Source organism: Canis lupus, chromosome 22 (genome assembly GCF_003254725.2).
Source record: "Canis lupus dingo isolate Sandy chromosome 22, ASM325472v2, whole genome shotgun sequence".
NCBI classification, from domain to species: domain Eukaryota; kingdom Metazoa; phylum Chordata; class Mammalia; order Carnivora; family Canidae; genus Canis; species Canis lupus.
This window is the reverse complement of record NC_064264.1, coordinates 45252893-45270963: the sequence shown is the minus strand read 5'-3', so window position 1 is coordinate 45270963 and position 18071 is coordinate 45252893. Positions and strand designations below refer to the sequence as shown.

The window sequence follows — 18071 nt, the reverse complement described above, 5'->3', positions numbered from 1 at the left end:
CAGCACTGCACTTCTGTGGCTGCGCTTCTTCATGAGGCTGTGTCAAGCAGACAAGTGCTCTTGGGGACTTCGGGTAGCTGCTCTTGTAGTCAAGCTGTGGGTACATGCCTTCTTTTTCTGGGCCTTCTGTTAGTAGTGTTGGGAGTGTAGGCTCTTCTAGAACTTATCACTGGAATGCAATCTCATTGATTAAGAGAGTGCAGTGGTCTTTCTGTTCTTAGAAGATGTGTATGATTGGGGAAGGAACATGTGACATCAGCCATAAAATTAAAGGTAACCACTTATTTGGTTTTCAGAAAGATGTAGTTACTGTCTTATTAGATTTCTTTATGCTGAAGAACTGAATTGGAAGGAAAGTTTTTAGGCAGTTACTCTCCTTTTATCATAAATATACACTGGATCTCAACTATCTCCTAACCAGGGAGTGGAAATCCAACTGCACATTGGACATTTCCACTCAGTGTCTGTTTATCTATGTTTGTTATATAACATTTGGGAAAAGAAGAGAATAAAAATCCTCTATCACCTACCAAGACACAGATAACTATGGATAATATTTTTTGGTACTTCCTTCCTCATGTTAATTCTAATATGAATAGTAGTGAGGTCAGGCTAAATGCAGTTTTCCTCTTTTATTTTCAATTCAATAGCGCATAGCCATATATCCCCACTATATCCAAGAAAAAACCCATTTAGTGACCATACAATATTTTATATTTTCAATGCATCCTAAATTTCTGTAACCATTCTATCACAGTTTGCTTTGTGGGATCTTATTCAATTTTGCACTACTATAAAATATAGTTCTTATCTCTGATCTGTACCTTTTTTCTGATTACCAACTTAAGATAGATTTCTTTAAATTGATAGCTATTTATTTATTTAAGAAGTAAGTAGAGTGGCAGCCTGGGTGGCTCAGCGGTTTAGCTCAGCCTTCGGCCCAGGGCCTGATCCTGGAGTCCTGGGATCAAGTCCAGCATCGGGCTTCCCATGTGGAGCCTGCTTCTCCCTCTGCCTGTGTCTCTGCCTCTCTCTCTGTGTGTGTGTCTCATGAATTAAAAAAAAAAAAAAAAAAGAAGTAAGTAGAACAGGGGCACCTGGGTGGCTCAATCAATTAAGTGGTTAACTCTTGATTTCAGCTCAGGTCATGATCTCAGTGGGTGTCATGGTCAGTGAGGAGTCTGCTTGAGATTCTCTCTCTCCTTCTCCCTCTGCCCCTCCCCCTGCTCTCTTTCAAATAAATAAATATATAAATAAATAAATCTTTAAAAAAAGTAAGATAAGTGTTCATTTCTTTTGATAAATACAGAAAGTTCAGGATTTAATAAGGAGAAATATTCTTAATATGGGCAGCTAAATGAAGGAAAGAAAAACAGCTTTGATTCTACCTTTCCTAGACTTCCTATATTTAAAAGGCAGACATTTACAATAACACTGTATTTTTATTTTATTTATTTATTTGTTTGTTTGTTTATTTATTTATTTATTTAAAAAAAGATTTTATTTATTTATTCATGAGAGACAGAGAGAGAGAGAGAGAGAGGCAGAGACACAGGCAGAGGGAGAAGCAGGCTCCATGCAGGGAGCCTGACGTGGGACTCGATCCCGGGTCTCCAGGATCAGGCCCTGGGCTGAATGCAGGCGCTAAACTGCTGAGTCACCCAGGGATCTCCAACACTGTATTTTTAAATGGAAAAATTTCACATTAAAGGTATTGTTTGTTTTCCCTTCCCATTGTAAAGGGGTTTAAATGCATAAAAAGGAGACACTGGTTCTAGTACTTTCACCACAACCTAAAAGTGTGACGCTTATGTTCTTCATTCCCATTTGTAAAGTTAAATATTTTGGTTTGTAGGTAGCTCATGGGCATTCTAGTTCCAAAGTCACATGGATCTACAGATCTGGCCCATCTCCAAGGGAGCATGGTTGGGCATCTCAGATCAGTGGGGACAAGTGCACAGGCAGTTGGTGGATAAACTAAAGAGAAAGTGGGCAGGGTCACTGGCCTAAGAGGCTGACCCAAGCAACAACAGACAGAAGTATTTGGGAGGCATTATAGTGAAGGACACAGATGGCACAGAGGAAGGAAAGCTACAGGGATGCAGATAAGATGCTTCCATGGAAGCAAACAGAAGCCCTACATGTTGGCAGGATGTAGAAGGAATGGATAAGTGTGTGCCCTGTCACAGAAATACTTGGCTTGTTTTATTAGCTCCATTCTTAAGCCCATTTCCTCCTAAAATAATGTTAAAGGGAAAAAAAACACACGTGGTATAAAAAGGTAGGACTTAAAAAAATGGGTCAGAGACTCTAAATTCAACTTGAAACTGCAATGCAAGGGAAGTAGGACTTTAACATAAGGGAGTAGTATTACCAAGTTGTGCGCATTCTCCTATTAGATTATTGCAGACATCTGGAGTCGATGATAATGAAGATTTAGATATGGATGCAAAGAGGATCAGCAGATAGTCACTGACTCAGACTGGAAGGACAGGTAGCTCATTTGTTGAAGAGCCACCAGTTAGCATTTACTTCCTATACACCTGCAGGGAAGTGGTACATGCACTATCTCATTTAATCCTCTGATTCTCAGAGGTGGATGCTGTACTTGGCCCCATTTTAAAGAAAATCAACTTAGTGAAGCCAGAGTTTCCATACTGAGAATGGAGCTGATGGCGACCTGGATCCATGAGACTCCAACTTCCAGGCTTGTAACACTCACTCTGTGTGCTTCTAAGCATTTAAAAAGATTTTAAAAATATACATATTCAAAAGGCAATGTGAAAGTCCCAGAAATGCTTGTAGCATTAATAAAAACATTAACAATAATTCGCAAAATTTGAGAGATGGTCCTCAGCAAGGTAAGTCTTTGTTATCTTGGTCAAAGAAGACATTCAATGTCAAATGCTTTGATGTTTTCATAGAAAATTCTCTCTTTCTTTTTCCAAGTATCTATGTAAGTCTTTAAGATAAAAAGATAGAGAAAATGTAGACTTTCTTACAATAGAAATAGAAAAAAATTGAGGATGAGTATCTACTGTTTGATGATAGAGTCAACACTCTAAAAATCGGTGTACAGTGCCTTCCCATTTGTATCCTTACCGAGGTAGAAAGATGGGTTTTGAGTTATTTCTGCGAACACACCTGAATTAACTGTAAGACACCTTTGGGTATTTATAAATCAACAATACCACTGTTTTTCAAAGCAAACTTGTGTCCTGAAAACACATTCAGATATCTTTCTAAAAAAGGGAACAGTAATTCGAGTCTACTAAAAGACAAATAATGAGCAATTTTAAAGAAAAAACAAGGCAATATGTTCTAGAAACCAATGGGTGATATATCTGTGCATATTTAGTGTGTTGCTTGCTATACTTTTCAAAAACGTGGCTACCTTTTAAATGCTGCCTATAATCATACTCAATAAGCTTGCACAAACTTTCCCTCCCAAGTCTATGAAGCTCTGATTTCTGTAGTTAGGACATATTTGCGCACCCTAAGAACCTCTTGAAGCCATCATTTAAAATTTAGCTAGGCAGAGGATGTACTGTGAGCTACCTGGTGTGATTATTTTCCATTCTTCTCTATCATTCAGAATTTTAGATCTAGGTTTGAAGTTGTGACGCCACTGGCCTCTCTACTGGTAGCTGTTTAATTTCATCTGTATTTAATTTTTGTCTCTTTCATATTTCTTCTACACATATTCCCAGATGCCTTCAGGAGACGGGACCATTTTGAATACATCACATAAATAAACGGCAATGGGGGAAGGCCTCTTCATTTTGAAAATGCCACATTGCACAACGGCTGAAAGGAAGGTTCATTGAGTAATATTAGCTGCATTTCAGTGGGAGCCCTATAAGTGCTTTTTTCCCAAAGCACTTAACATAGCAAAATTGCCTCACTCATCATAGCAAAGCAGTCACCTTTAGAGTGGTACACGAGGCTGTTTTTCAGGATGGAGTAACACTTCAGATGGGATGGGAAATGAAGAAGAATTCTGTGTCGAGTGGAAATGGTAGGGGAATTTAAACAGGAAGAATAAAATTACTGATTTGGAATTGGGTCAGAACTCTGAGACTAACCATTACCCTGATAGCAGACTATTCTGAAAAAGCTGCTGGATATTTATTGAATAAACTCATTCTGGCAGAGAGATGTGTCTGCTGTATGCATCTATATTGTATACATCTATCCCTTTTTCCTCCACATACATTTATTATGTGGAAGTCTTAAATATATTTTTAAAAATTGACCCAGAAAATGTGTATTCATTCTTCAAAACTTGCATTAGACTGTACAGTTACTGACCTTATCCCATATACATCCATATCAATAAACCAAAGCCAGTGTTCAAGAAACTAATGCTTTCTAAACCTTATCACAAAATATTTTCTGAACAACCAACCACTTCACTATTCCTCCTAAATTGTTCACTCCTTCCCACAAACATCTAGGCTAGAAGAGGACTGGGCCCGGGCTTACATTTGTTTGTTTGTTAAGAAGAGAGAGGCTTTAAAAATTGTTAATTTATTTTTAAAGGTTAACTAATAATATCAATATAGTATATAGAAAAGCTAGAGAAATAAAATAAAGAATTAAAAACTAGGATGCTTACACTAGCACCATTGGGATAAAAAATAGTTGAGTCAGAAACAACCCTTTATGGCAACGTAACTCCTGAATGGCTGAACTATTGAGGAACCGTGAAAAGACTCAACAGAACTAAAGACTTTCAACTCCTGACTTTGTTGACTTCTGATGTGTTATTTTGTTTACTCATTCATTTAATCAACCAACAAGTACTGAGTAACTGTGCTGTATGAAGTCTCTACTAGCTCCCAGACTCATGGAAAGACAAACAAGGATACTAGCAATTATGCAGTGTAATGGGGGCTAAGCAGGAAACATGTACCCAGTGCAATGGAACCTCAAAGAGAATGCATTTAGATCAGCCTGCAGGGGGTGAGGTGGAAGGGGTGGCAGGGGAGGAGAGGGGAAAGGGAGCAGAGGTAGCTTTCTGGAGCTGTGCCTTTGAAACCTGATAGAATTACTGGGAGTTAGCTAACTAGAGAAGAAGGAGTAGGAGGTATGGGTAGGATAGAAGATGGACTATCAGATAAGAGAGAACAGACAAAAAGAGAGTGAAAAGCATGATGAGGAAGGGGAACCACAGGAGAGGGAGAGGTCAGGTTTCAAAGGGAAAGGATGACAGGTCAGAGGCTCAGAGGAAATGTCCACTGAGCAGTTGGATCCCATGCCCTGGCTAGGAGAATGAGTAGGGCTCAGGGCAGATATATGATTAAAAGGGAGTGACTACCACCTAAAAACTTGCCTTCCAACCCAGGTGATATGTTCTTCAACATTCCTGTGAATAATGTAAAAAACAAAACAAACAAACAAAAAAACCCAAATTGATAAAATAAATCATTTATATTGATGGCACAGGCTTATGCTAATCTAATTGACAAAAGCATACACAGCATGAATTAAGCAGCCTCTGATTGTTCTGGCAGTCTTTTTCTTGTCACTTCACCCCAATGCTATTCTGCTCAGTCACTGACCAATCTGGTTTCCTGGCTTTTCTTCTCTTTTACTGGTTGCCCTCACCCCTCACACTCACGTTTTCTGTTTCTTCTTCTTCCCATTTTTTTTTTTCTGTCTCCCCTCTGGCTTATGATACACTAGGTATCCAACTACTAGGTCCTCAATTTCGTACCTGTGTCACATGATCCTCCTCAGGGAACGTGGGTTGTGAAGTACTCCATTAATTTCAAACAACTTTTTAAATTTTGCTATGAATATTGGAGTCCTTCTCTTTAAGAATTGTCCCCTTTGAGCTCTCACAGCCTCCTCATTTTCTCTCTCCCTGCTGTTGCACATGATGGCATGATGATCTGTTTTTCAGCCTATCTCTTTGGCTAGACTTTGAGCTCTTTGCGGCTGGGTACTAAGAATTATTTATCTTTCATTTCTTTGTGCCCAGAACAGCACCTGATGCATAGCAGATGCATATTCTCAGCCATAAGTATGCGCTGAAAGAAAAGATAAGGGGACTCCGAAGGGTTGTGTGTAAGGCAAAGGCACAGACCAATTTTAGTGGAAAAGCCGTAGAACCACTTCCAACTCCAGGACCTTGGTTAGCGGTGAGGAATAAACTGATGAATCCGGTATATCGTCATTCATTTATTCCTTAGCACAGGGCTATGCACAGATGCAAGCAATTCAGTAAACAAATCCATTAGTGGTGGAACGCTAACTTCTTCCACCTGCTTCACTTTTAACCCACTATCAAATAAACCAGCCAACTACAGAATGCAGTAAAAGCCTTGGTTTTGTCTAACACTTTAGAACCTTTGTCACAAGGAAAGGGGAGTAGAGCGAGGAGTCTATATCCCTTCTTTTTGCAGATGCTGGAACAAAGGTATGCAGAAGATCAAAGACTTATCTCTAGGCCTCTGCCTGGCCTACCCACTAGACCTCAGTGATTATTGATGTAAGTCCTGGGGACACTGGCATGTTGCCATGGGAAAAAACAGTGGTAGCAGCCACAGACTCAATTTCAAATGACAGGTTCACATACACTCTACACTGATGATACAGTTCTAGGGTTGTGTCAAAAATCAGTGGCCATAGCTCTTCATCTACCTGTGTCTTCTATTAATATAAAAGCATACTCTAGATTGCCCGATGCATTTTTAAAAGCTTGCTGCTGGTCTGTAGATTTCAGAGCCGTCTTGCAGCTTCTCAGACAAGGTTCAATACTTCTTAGACTATAGTGTTCACACAAATAAAAGGAAAAGGAAAAAGTAGGGATTCTTCAATAAAAACCCTGGAACGGTGCTTCTGCCCTCCTGAAGGGTGGTATGTGTTTAAGATGTCCCAAGTCAATGCAACTGATATGATTAACCTATTTATTATTTTGACACTGTAGCAAAAATGAGAGGGAAGAGCCATTTCTCTGTTTTTTTTTTTTTTTTTTTTTTTTTTGGTCTGGCTTGGCTAACCACGTTATTGGGATAGAAGAGAAAAATTGATCGAAAGCAGAGGCACAGGGGTATAAAAAATCTTTTCTGTGATCTTCACATTACTCTTCTTAGTTTCCATTTCTCTTTTCTTTCCTTTTAATGGATAAGTGTTATGCTAAAGGGCAAAGGTCATTTCAGAATAATGAAATGTCAAGGTCAATGGAGGGTGAATTTTGTAGCAGGTGTCAAATAAATGTATGGTATTTTAAATATTTACATCTGCAAATGGAAGCCGTATCTCCATCCTTTGATTATGTCCTCAGGCTTTTATCTACTGAAAGGGAGACAAGTGGGCTCCCCAAGTCTTCTTCAAATCTACTCAAACACTAGGATCCCACTTCTCATTCACATATGAGGCTACTTTTTCGGTTTAGAAATCTTGGTTTAGAGTCTCGGTTTAGAAATCTGTAAAATGGCAATGGTAATAACCACTTCACAGGATATTGAGAAAGTTAAATGAAGCATGAAAGAGCCAAATCCAATGCTTGGCATGTAACTGGCACTTGGTGATAGTTATTTCTGTTTTCTTTTTTGTACATTCTTCCAATGGCCATATAGCTAGGCAGGGAGCTGGGCAGTTCTAATTGCCAAGGGCTCATGGATTAGAAAGTGTTTCTTTTTTTTTTAAATTATCAATCTCTTTGTAATTATTTATCTTTTGCTTTCTTTGTCTGTCATACACATCATATAATATTTGGGAGGAAACAAAAAATTATACTAATTCTATTTTACATCATTAGAGGCAAAAATTCCTTCCCAAGATCACCTCAGTTGGCTCATTAAAAAGTTGCCTTTCAAAAAAAAAAAAAAAAGTTGCCTTTCCTTCCTCTGAGCATCTTTCAAGTTTACCTCTATACTAAGGATTGCCAACCATGACTACAGTGAGAATTACCCGGGGACTTGGAAAACTCTCATGCCCAGGCTGAACTAGTTAAGTCAAGATCTTGAGGCTGGAACTCAGGCATCCCTAAGAACCACTGCTTTATTCTATGATGCCTGGGAATTGGTCAAATTCACTCCTGCCTCAGGTCTCTTGGTATTCTTTGCTAGTCCAAGTCCCCTATACTTCTACCAATTATTAAATAAAACAAATACCTGTGGAGCAAATACCATATGCCCAGCCCTGACCTGAAACATCCCACCTGATGAATTCCCTCTCTATTTCAGAGAAAATAGAGGCTACAAAATGCCTCCAAGACTTAATCTCCACTGATTATGGATTCCACTTCTTCCCTGTCTTCAGGGGAAATCATTCCTTTATTCTCTTCAGTATTTAAACGTGTCCAAATATTTGCCATTTAAAAGTAACTTGAACACATCAGGCTCCCTGCGAGGAGCCTGCTTCTCCCTCTGCCTGTGTCTCTGCCTCTCTCTGTGTGTCTCTCATGAATAAATAAATAAAATCTTCAAAAAAAAAAAAAAAAAAAAGAACCTAAACGAGTTCAACAAGGTTGCAGAATACAAGATCAATATAAAAGTAACTTGCAAACGGCCATTATGCCCTATTTTCAGGCAAGATCCTGAAAAAGAATAGCCTAGATCCATGTCTTCATCTCCTCTCAATAATTCCTCAGTTCACGTTAATCTAGCTTTGGTCACAAAGATAATAATGACCCTTAAGTGGCAGATCTTTGTCTTCTCTGCTACCTTGGACAATGCTGACTTGTCCTTCAAATTCTTGGGGCACCAAATGCTTGGTGCTATACTTCTCTGTTTCCTCTTGCCAGTCTTGCTAGTTGTCTCACTCCTGTTTGTTTATTAATATTTAGTGAGCTCACTTCCTAAATATTAGTTCCCCCAGAGGATAGGCCTAAACTCTCTGCAGATACCTTCTCATTAATTTCATCCACACCCATCACTCCATTTTCCTCTTGCCTGATGATTTCCTTATTTCTGTACCTCCTGACCTCCTTGTAATTCCAAGTCCTTACTTATAATTAATTAACCAATGCATAGTTCCTCCCAGATATCATATCCCTTAAACGTGACCTGTTCAAATGAACATTTACCATCTGCTCATCCTGCTAAACCTGTTCTTCAAAGAGGCACCCTTTCTCAGATAATGGTACCATACTCTACAGTTCAAACCATTAACTATTCCTTCCTTTTCTTTATTTTCACATCCAATCTATCAACCAGGTGTTGGTTTCCAATAGTATCCTTGTTCAGCCACTATTTTTGTTCCAGCCTAAATCACACGGTGTCTGAACAATAATCATAACCCTCCAACTAGTCTCTCTATGTTTAGCTTTTCTTCCCTTCAACCCAATCTTCACTGTGATGACTGAAGGATAGAAAACTCAGGTCTTTCTGATCTGTTCTTATTCCTCTTGCTTAGTAAAGCATTGCTCTGATGGCACTTTGTCCAGAGGATCCTAGGATGTCTCTCCCTAATTGATCTTCAAAGCATAGTTCTAACAATTCTGAATCCTCAGGCTAAGCTAGCCAACCCTCCTTTGTGCTCTGCTTCTGTGTTCCAACAACAAATAAAACAACAATAAAGATGGTAGCAGTAGGTGCTATTCCTGGAGTACCTATCAGTCCTTTACAGATGTTATATAATTTCACATAACATATGTAACAGGTTGTTAATATCCACTTTGTCACTGGGGTTCAGTGAGATTCCAGAAAAGAGGGACTTAGCCAGATACTTGTATACCCATGTTTATAGCTGCATTATTCACGATAGCCAAAAGGTGAAACAACTTAACTGTCCATCAATAGATGAATGGATAAAGAGAACATGGTGTATTCATACAATGGAATATTATTCGCTACAAAAAAGAATGAAATTCTGATCCATGTTACAATATGAATAAACCTTGAAAATATCATACTATGTTAAATAAGCCAGACACAAAAGGACAAATATTGTATTAGTCCACTTAGATGAGGTATTTAGAATAGGTAAATTCATAGAAAGTAGATTAGAGGTTACCAGGGGCTGGGAGTGGGGAGTTATTACTTGATGGGCACAGAGTTTCTGTTTGGGCTGATGAAAAAGTTCTGGAAATAGATTGTGATAGTGGTTGTACAACATTGTTAATGCACCTAATGGCACTGAATTTTGGACACTAAAAATGATTGAAATGTTATTTTTTTAAGTACATTTTTTAAAGTGCTAAAGCAAAAGGAGTCAGTATGTAAGTAGACAAACTTAGAATTTTCTAACTGCAGATCCTGAGCATGCACATTACCTTGGAGACTATTAGCCAACCCAATAGGCATCTCCCATAGCTTTTTTCTTAATAGAATGCTCATTTGTTCCAGGAACCAAATCTGTCTCAGCTCTGATAAATTCTGATTAGTTTGTGCCTATCCTGGAAATCCATTCCCTTTGCTGGTTATTGGTTTAGAAATTGTCTTGTGGCTCATTTCTGGCCAATGAGTCACAAGGGGAAGTCTGCTACGGGTTTTATGGGAAAGGTTTCCATTCTGGTCCTTGTTATATTTAGATGTGATGCCTGAAGTAGCAAAGGCCATTTTTCAACCATGAGAGGACACCAGGGCAGAAAGATGGGAATGGCCCAAGTCTTTTATGACATCCTGGTACCTCTGAAATAATCAACCTTGCTATTACCCCAACGTCATCCTTCTCATTTACTCCAGTGGATTTATTACTACAACTGAAAGGCATCCTAAATGACACACTCTGGTTCAACACTGTGTCCCCAATTCTTTCTATAGTCCTTGGCACCAGGCAGGCAGCCTGTAAATGTTGCTTAATGAAGATTCCATACTATGGATAGAAAAGTTGATACCCTATTTAAATCTGCAATTATGGATGTACTTCTTAATCTATCCAATTCCTAATAAAGTCTCCTTTCGGTGTGAATCATATTACTAAAAGTAACAACTGACAATTCAGTTTTGAATTCTTATCTGCCACTTCATTTTATTTCACCTGAATGGTGAATTAGGTGAATTATTTCACCTGAATTAGGTAGCTGAACTAAAAAAGCATATTTTTAATAAAACCTAAGAAATAAGTTCTAATCATTTCTGATTCCAACCAAATGTTCTTCTATTCCAGTGGGTTGTTTGGTGGTCAGATAAAAGCCATCAGTCCTCTGGGAGGGCCTGCATCAACCATTTCTTGTGGGTGAACTAGAAAACGAAGATGTGAACTAGAAAATAAATAGCTACCAAATATAATATACACTTAACGGTCAACAGAATATTCTAAAACCAAATTGAGACTCAGGAGAGGATCTCCTCTGTTAACTTTGGAGAGTAAATTTTTAAATTTTGTAGTGTTTTGCTACTATGTGCACTTCTACAGTTCTGAAAGCATTAACTTTTGCAGTCTTCGCAGTGACTTGACAGGATTCTCTGCTTTATGCAATGTTTATTTTTTGCCTAATGTTTGTATTCAACACTAGGGAAAGGAGCGTGGTGTTGTGGTTATGTGGATGGGTTGAAGTCATACTCCCCCACTCTTTGTTGTGTCTCTAGTTTGTCTCATCCTGCCATTGCCTTAGTCTCTCAAATCGGGAAATGAGGATAATGGTTTCTCTCATCAGGGTTGTTTTGGCGCTGAATATAATAATGTCTGTGCAGCACGTCCTTGCGCTATTACTGCCACATCATAAGCATGTAACAGTGGGTGCTGATTAGATTGGGTTCTGGTGACTTTGTTTGTGATTTGGAAACTGAAGGTGGAATGTCAGAGCTCTGTCAGAGGTAGACAGAGACTGATGTTCAGAGGGAGAAATCAGTTGGCTGGCCTCCCACTCAACCTTGTCTTGGTCAAGTTACTCTGTTAAAGGGTCTGTCTGGTCCTCAGCTTGCAGATCAGGAGATTGTTCTACAACACAGGGTTTTTGGTGTTGAGGGAAACCAGAGGAGGAGAGCTGGTTGTCTGATGGAACATTTGTGGGCACCAGCCTCTAATTATTTCTAAAAGACAGCTGACATTGGGACCAAACAGGAGGAGTCTTTGACCAAGGTGCCTGTGTCCCTAAATAGAGCAGTGTCAATCCCTGCTAAATTAACAGGGACCCCCCTGAGACTCTTGTCTTATCTTGGATCCTTAGCTAGGCAAGCCTGCCTGGATTGACAGATTTACTACTCTTTGCAAATGTAAATAACATCGACCAGGGCATAATCAGCACCTTGTTCCATGAGCTTTCTGCCCAGAAACATTTTGTCTCGTAAGTGCCCTTTGCATGTATCTGATCTCCTACATTAGGTGTTGGTTTTTGTCATTCAGGCTACCTGCCCCTGATGTTCTTGCTCCAAACTCTCTGTAGTCCGGGGGGTGATACCGGAGCTGTGAAATCATAAACTAATCTAACTACATCTGAACTAAAAAGAGAACACAGCCAGTTAAGGATCTACCTGAGCTCTCTGAGTAGCTGTGTGTCAAAAGGAACTGTTTAAATGAGCTCTTTTCACGAGGAGAATGCTTGAGTTCTTTTAGATCAGTAAAGAAAGCCTAAAACACTTTCAACTTGCAGACTCAACAGAATCTCTGAAAGAGAAACAGATGAAAGGCAGATAGCTGTGCTATCCTAGTGCTTTTTAGTATGTGATTGGCACAAAGGAAAAAAGAAATTCAGCTCAATATAAGGAAGAACTTTTTAAACAATTACAGCTCCCCTGACCTGTAATGGATGGCTTGGTGAGTCATCAAGATTTCTGTCACTGGCAGGATTTAAGGAGGAGATGGGAATTAGGTCTGCACAGCCCTCCTAGGCAACCCATCCCCGCAAACCCAATCCATGAGTCTCTATTTGAAGACCTTTGGGAGTAAATCATATAGCATTCTGGGGGCGAGAGACTTTCATAATCATGCTAACATGGGGTTATATTGCTGGAAGGGATGTTCTGGGGAAGGTGGCATCTGAGCTGGACTTTACAGGGTGACAGTGATGGATATGGGAAGAAAGGAGTAGACAGGCTTCTCTCTACATCATCGAGAATGACATTGACAAAAGGATAGGGACAAAATTAGCAAAATACACGCATACTCGCCCTGCCTTATCTCCTTGCTTGGTCTTTTCCTGCTTCTGGTGGCTTTTTGGTCTTTTCCTGCTTCTTCCTAAGTCATTCGTTTTACTAGATTCCTCCTTAATCAATAAATCTACGTACAGGAACAACACTGAAACTCTTTAGTTGGCTTTCAAGGTCCCCTCGAGCCTGCCTTTGGTCCGCTTTTCAGAATCAAGTGCATACTGCACCAAGACAAGGATCTTCTGCTCCAGCTAGACTCCCTTGGCCCATTGAAGGAAATAAAGCTTCTCTGATGTGGCCCCCCTCCACAATATTTGCTCCTTCTTGGCTATGTTTGCTAAATTTCATGAGGGTTGGAAGGAAACATCAAGTTTTAAATGTGATATCCAAAAATCGAATGTAATACTACAGGTGGACTCTGATAGGTGCCACTCGAGTCCTCTATTTTTACTGACTTTTTTCTTTTCTTTTCATTTTGCTTTTGGCTAGTGCTCCTCAAACTTTCACGTGCTAATCAGTGGCAGGTTCTGATCCAGAAAGTCTAGGGTAAGGCCTGAGATTCTGTGTTTCTGCCAAATTCCCAAGTGATGTACATACTGCTGGTCCTCACTGTAGGAAGCACAGCTTTCAGGGCAAATGCTTTTCCTGCCTTGACCAGCTGGCTTCCTTGATGGAGAACATTCATTTCTTCTTTCCAACACAGACTGATGCTCAAGTTTCACCTGATTGGCTTTCTGCCTACCTCTGTAGAGTCTGCAGATCCCTCCCTGTTAACGAGACTTTTGTCCTGATGCTTCCTGACCTCTCTGCTCCACTGCTGCCCTTGCTCAGACTAGTAGAGACAGTGGAAGTTATAAGGATTGATGAGTTCTCAGAGGAGGTGACTGGAGAAGATCAGGGGTGTAAGCACTGAGTCCCTCAGATAAGAAAAGAGAGGAGAACAGGGGAGACAATTTAGAGAGAAAAGAGGTGATCATGCAGGACTGCTGAAACCAAGGCAGGCATTTCAAGAAGCACCAGCTGCCAAAAACATCCCTCAAATCCCTCCCTCCATGCTTCTCACCTCTGCTCTCACCCTCTGTATTTCTAGAGAAGTACATTTTGGACTTGATTATATATGGAATTTTATTCACTTTGGAATCGTACTTTGCTTCCAAATGGGATTTGAGATGGCTTACAAACTTAAGGGATGATAGAAGGGACCAATATTCCTGATGACCCAAAAGTTAAAAAAACAGCAACAACAATAACAACAACGCAGGGAAATCTTCATGTTCTGATCTGAGCACAGAAACAAGCTTTGATTATTACAATGTTTTTCTTTCTTGAGCTAGTGTGCATGTGGAAGTTGGGGGATGGGGACAGAGGGAGAGGGAAAGAGAATCCCAAGCAGGCTCCATGCCCAGAGCACAGCCCAGCATAGGGCTTGATCTTACAACCCTGAGATCATGACCTGAGCCAAAATCAAGAGTTGGACACTTATTCCATTGAGCCACCAGGCACCCTTACAATATTCTTTGATTATAAGACTTTTCCCCCTGCTACATTATAGCACCCAACAAGTCTCAGTTTTATACTAAAATGGACCACTTGTTTCCCTATTTTCCAGCTGGGACATGGCTAGACAACAACAACAACTTCTTCTTCTTCTTCTTCTTCTTCTTCTTCTTCTTCTTCTTCTTCTTCTTCTTCCTTTTTAAAGATTTTTAATTTATTTATTCATGACAGAGAGAAAGAGAGGGAGAGAGAGAGAGAGTGAGAGAGACAGGCAGGCAGAGGGAGAAGCTGACTCTGACTCCCTGCAGGGATCCTGACCTGGAAATCGATCCCGGGTCTCCAAGATCACACCCCGGGCTGAAGGTGGCGCTAAATCACTGGGCCACCGGGGGTGCCCATGGCTAGACTTAATAAAAATAATTCCTGACTTGAATTGGTGACATTTACTACTCTGCTCTGCACCCCACCGGATTTTCAAACGCTGTGCAACTCTTCAGTTGTGTTGCTCAGAGACTGATTAACATTTATGTTAAAACATTCATTAACATTTCTTTGTTTCATTTGCTTTCTGAATCTTCTGCATGGTTTTCTAATATTTACACATAAACATTTAGAGCACAAGGAACTTTGGAGATGATGTAGTGTAACTTCCAGAAGACCAGAAGACTGAGGTCCGGAGAGGTTCAATGACTTAACGTCACACTGAAATGACTGATGAGCCATGGGATCCACATTTACTGTATTACACATCTGACTACATTCTACTTTATTCTAAAACTTGAGCTAAGGATTTTGTACCTTCTTCGCCAGAAGAGATTCTTTTTTTTTTTTTAAGATTTTATTTATTTATTCATGAGAGAGAGAGAGAGAGGCAGAGACACAGGCAGAGGGAGAAGCAGTCTCCATGCAGGGAGACTGACATGGGGCTCCATCCCAGGTCTCCAGGATCAGGCCCTGGGCTGTAGGCAGCACTAAACCACTGAGCCACCCGGGATATCCCAGAAGAGATTTATTAAAAAAGATTTGAGTTGCACTTTTTCCTCAATAAAATGTTGTCTGGATTACTATGACAGGGTTTTTCCCTCAGCCTATGTTCCAGCCATGTTCATTCTCAAGTGGCCAAAGACATCAATCATCTGCTTCTGGTGATCAAATGCTTATTAGTTCATTATAGCTGTTACAGTAGGTGTGTTTGTGGCACAAACATGGTGTGTATGGCTTATTCTTCAGAAGTAGATGAAATTAAATCCTGGGTTATCTTTGGAGCATCACATCTGTACAAAGTTCATCATCACTTTGACCCACACTGAATAATTCAACATGGGTGATACATCAAACGTGTGGGCAATAAATCTCAATTCAGGTGACCAAGGAAACTTATTTCTTTAATGAAATACTTTGAAATAACTTCAGGAAGTCCTTAACTTTGAAGCATCAATGCAAATGGAAGGTCACTAGGCTGAGGTTGTTAGATGATATAGATATTACCTACAGCACAGAGAGAAAGGTCAACACATGCCAATGACACTGTAAGAATACGACTGAATACATTTTATAATTATTTTCATCCAGGGACATTAAAATGCTATATAAGGGACAAAAGCTAGGTTCCTTATTTCTCTGCAAATATCAGTACATTTTCACTCACTGTGTTATGGTTGAGAAGGAAGCACCACTCACAACTCATGGTGCTAAAGATGATATAGAATCAATGAAAGACTAAATCATCAATATATCAATCTGTGTGCCACCAACCAAAGAGACTAATGTGAAAATTAATGACCTTTAAAATTCAAGGAATGCACATACATCAATCTAATTGAAGAAAGGACTGATAAAGTGTTCTATCACTTACTGCCACCAAGCAGGAAGGAGAGATTAATGACACATGTTGATCAAATGCAGTACATAAAGAGTAAGATATCCTTTTGCTATCATTGCAAGTCTAGAGATAATCTTGGGTTTCTTTTGTAGTGAAGTCTAGACTGTTAAAATGACTAACAGGATGTAATAAGACTACCGTGACTCTAGATGCATAAGAGAAATTTCCTATGATCTAGAATACACCCAGTCAGCAGTTCCTACTAAGAGCACAGATCCGTCTCGGGAATAGGGGAGCTCCTAAACACTTCTATATGCTTAAGAAGCAAAAAAGCCTTCCTTTATTCTGTTATTTTCCCAATACATGGGTGCACAGAGTACTATTTTGGCATCATGATAGTTTTGATTCTATTCATGAAAATCCTTTCTTATTAAATAAAAAAATTGAGATAAATGCAGTATCATTATGGAGCAGTTGTGTGTGTTTGGTGTTGCCTTTTGCTACCTAAGTTGGGGAGAATCAACTGGAGAACAGAGTACAACATACAATTTAGGAAGATAGGCACTTACAATCATCTTAAATAATATCCTTCTTTTCCCAGTGACTGCCTTGGGAACACAGACCACCCTCTTATCTCCTGTAACCCCTCTCATTTATGAGCATCAGAAAGCAATTTTCCGTAAGCACTGAAGAGATTGTATGTTGTATATACACTGTGTGCAGATATAATACGTTATTTCTTACATATACTGTCTACAGGCCTCTGTAGATTCCCAGAATAAAGTAGAGTTCCTTCAGTTTAGGCAGAAAGATTTGCTGAATTCCCTTGGGCTTTTGGACTTCTCGTCATTCCTGACACTAGCCTAAACGTGATCAAAGTTTTCTCTTGGGAACTCATTTTGTTAGGGTTTTTGTTTTTTTGTTTTTTTGTTTTTTTGTTTTTTTTTTGGCTTTCTTTCTATTCTGGGTGCCCTTTTCTCAGCCACTATACCTGAAAAACACTAATCGTCTTTCACTGGAAATGGCAGTCCCAGGATCAGCAGAGAGCATGTCACATACTTGAGCCCTGTTTCTATCAAATTTAATTGCTTTTCTCCTCTCGTTCCTGTCCATTTACACTCCTTGCCCTATTGTTTATGGCTCTTGGACTTAGCTATGTGATGTATTTTGGGGAAAAAGAAAAATCCACATATTCTGATTTCTTTAAATTCTATCATTCATTTTATAAACACATAAGCTATCCCCATGATTAATGCCAAAGACAATATATGCTATCAGGAGTTTTTTGTTTGTTTGCTTGCTTTTTGGTGGTGAGGAGCAGGAAGAGGGGATTTCCCACCACTCAGGTCACATCTGGTTTTTGCCTCAGTTCGAAATCTCAGTTATGTGACATGCGTACTTTCCTACTAATTTAGCTGAGGTTTAATCAGCAGGAGTCACGTAATAGAATCCCTTTTTATTTTTTACTCAGAATAAAATAAATATGAGCACCAGCCTAAGAACAACAGACAAACCACAACCAATCAAGAAGTTGGGCATTTATACAGGACTTGACTGCCAAACAATTTTACTATTAGGCACTGTAATTAATAAACCATTTAGCAGTGAGTACACTGGGCTCTGCAAAGAACATATGAAGGATACATTCACAAAAAAATAACATGATGGACAGCCCAGTTTCAAGTGCAAGGTTTAACAGAACAGAGTCTCAAGAGAGCTTTGATTCCCAGACCCCCAGGTGACAAATCCTTCCCAGGTTCAGAGAAGTG

At 39.5% G+C, this 18071-nt stretch overlaps 1 protein-coding gene and 1 long non-coding RNA gene across 5 annotated transcripts in view; one reads left to right on the top strand and one right to left on the bottom strand.

Annotated features, from left to right (window-relative positions):
• LOC112656072 (uncharacterized) overlaps positions 1 to 4120 on the top strand; it is a 30844-nt gene extending 26724 nt beyond the window's left edge. For all 3 annotated transcript variants that reach the window (XR_007404815.1, XR_004808339.2, XR_007404814.1), the window contains one exon: positions 3711 to 4120. This is a non-coding gene — a long non-coding RNA (uncharacterized LOC112656072). The remainder of the gene's footprint in view (positions 1 to 3710) is intronic.
• GPC6 (glypican 6) overlaps positions 1 to 18071 on the bottom strand; it is a 1091148-nt gene that overhangs the window by 122503 nt on the left and 950574 nt on the right. The gene's annotated exons all lie outside the window — the stretch shown is intronic.